Source organism: Sardina pilchardus, chromosome 4 (assembly GCF_963854185.1).
Source record: "Sardina pilchardus chromosome 4, fSarPil1.1, whole genome shotgun sequence".
Classification (NCBI taxonomy): Eukaryota; Metazoa; Chordata; class Actinopteri; order Clupeiformes; family Clupeidae; genus Sardina; species Sardina pilchardus.
Window position 1 is genome coordinate 32,871,220 of NC_084997.1, and position 2,500 is coordinate 32,873,719.

The following is a 2,500-nucleotide window of genomic DNA, read 5'->3' on the forward strand; positions in this document are numbered from 1 at the left end:
GCCAAAGACACATTGAGTTAAGTTTAATTTCTCTTTTTGGCAAGTAGCCATATAATAAGCGGATAATGTATAGAACGCCGGTCATTATCGGAAAATATTCCCTTCAGGACGAAGCAAAACCCCTCCGCTGCGCGTCGGGGTTCTGTTCTTCCTGTCGGGAATTATTTTCCGATAATGACCGGCGTTCTATTCATTATCCCTTACGTACAGTATATTCTCTGAAAAGGTCAAATGTCCGTTTCAGATATGAAACCTTGAAAAGTGTTCTGAATACTGTGTAGACGAGCTAGAGTGTTCTAAATACTATGTAGACGAGCTAGAGTGTTCTAAATACTGTGTAGACGAGCTAGAGTGTTCTAAATACTGTGTAGACGAGCTAGAGTGTTCTAAACACTATGTAGAGTCAGAGAGGGTTAAAGCGGAGCTTTGGTAGAGTGTTCTAAATACTATGTAGAGGAGCTAGGGTGTTCTAAATACTACTGTAGAGGAGCTAGGGTGTTCTAAATACTACTGTAGAGGAGCTAGGGTGTTCTAAATACTGCGTGGAGGAGCTAGGGTGTTCTAGAGGAGTTAAAGAGTTCTAAATACTATGTAGAGGAGTTAGAGAGCTCTGACAGCATGGAAGAAGGGGGGCTTTGAGCCAGGAGATTAAAGGAAACATAAATAACTGCGTGTAAGGACAGAAAAGAGGAATATATTTGCCTGTGGGACTTTAAAGTGTTACATCTCACATTCTAACTGCTTCCTCTAAGTATCACAGTGCATCATTTAAACAACTGGCCAGAGTACACACACAAACACACAACACACACATTTGCACACAAACACAGACCAGACACCACACACATGCACACACATACAGTACTGTATGCACACATGCGCGCCACACACACACAAGCTCACACGCACACACTCAAGTACGTGTACACATGCCACACACACACACACACACACACAGCTGGAAACAAAGGGATGTCTGTAAGATATAGCTAAACACAAGGCCTAAGTGCAACAGTGATGACTGCTGACACAAGGACAATAAAACTAGAAGATTAATGTGATACTTTTATATATTCGCACTAAAGGAAAAAGGAAACAAAAATAACATTGTCAATGTAAAAGTGTAAACAGCTTTTTCAGGCCTTGGGACAAAGACAAACTTTTCCTTTTTTTTTCTTCTGTGCCTTCCATTCTCTCTCATGGCTCTCTCTCTCTCTCTCTCTCTCTCTCTCTCTCTCTCTCCTTCCCAATCACACTCTCCATCTCTCATCCATTGCTCTGTCTCTTTTTCTGCTTTCTCTCTCTCTCTCTCTCTCTCTCTCTCTCTCTCTCTCTCTCTCCCTCTCAATCTCCCTCTCCATCTCTCTTCCATTCCGCTGTTCCTCTGTTTTCTGCTTTTTTCTCCTTTTAAAACTATTTTCACCTCTCCCTCCCTCTCCCTCCCTCCCTCCATCCCTCCCTCGCACAGACACAGTGTGGAATCACAACAAGACACACAAAACACACAGGAGAGCGAAAAATAGAAAACACAGTGTAAGAGACGAAGGCAGGGGATGGAGTGGAAAAAATGAGAGAAGAGAGAGAGAGAGAGAGAGAGAGAGAGAGAGAGAGAGAGAGAGAGAGAGAGAGAGAAAGTTTGAGGAGTGAAAGAGAGAGAGAGATATATAGAGAGAGAAAGAGAGAGAGAAAGTGAGTGTGTGTGTGTGTGTGTGTGTGTGTGTGTGTGTGTGTGTGGGGGGGGGGGGGGGGGTGATTAGGAGCATGCTGACTCCACCATCTGTTCCTGGCCAGTCTGGACTGATGGAGGTGTGGAGCCAAGGATCAATCCTTCCTGGGCTCGCCACTTATTACACACACACACGCCACGCACATGCACAACACACGCACACACACACACACACACACGCACACACACACACACACACACACACACACGCACACACACACACACGCACGCACGCACGCACGCACGCACGCACGCACGCACGCACGCACGCACGCACGCACGCACGCACGCACACACACACACACACAGAGAGAAACACACACAGGGAAGTTTGAATATTTGTGTATATGTACTGTATGTGCCTATTGTGGTGGGTGTGAAGTTGTGGTACAGTATGTACTGTATACTACAAGAGGTATTTAAACTGAGCGTGTGTGTGTGCGTGTGTGTGTGTGTGTGTGTGTGTGTGTGTGTGTGTGCCATTTGTGATGGCAGCACTGTTCTTCACCTATTTCTCGACAACAATTTCCATGCCACTTTTCTCAGCCAAAACACACTTATCAAACCAAGGAGACACACAAGGCAAGTAGTCTTCCCCCTCCCTTTCTTTCTCTCTCCTTCCCACACTCACTCTCTCACTCTCTCACTCTCTCACTCTCTCACTCTCTCACTCACACACATTCACACACTCACACACTCACACACTCACACACTCACACACTCACACACTCACTCTCACTCACACTCTCACATTCAAATATGCTTTACTGACAT

The 2,500-nt window shown here is 45.4% G+C and overlaps 1 protein-coding gene across 1 annotated transcript in view; it reads right to left on the reverse strand.

Annotated features, from left to right (window-relative positions):
* The window catches only part of LOC134079001 (partitioning defective 3 homolog B-like), a 192,573-nt gene that overhangs the window by 14,105 nt on the left and 175,968 nt on the right, over positions 1–2,500 (reverse strand). The gene's annotated exons all lie outside the window — the stretch shown is intronic.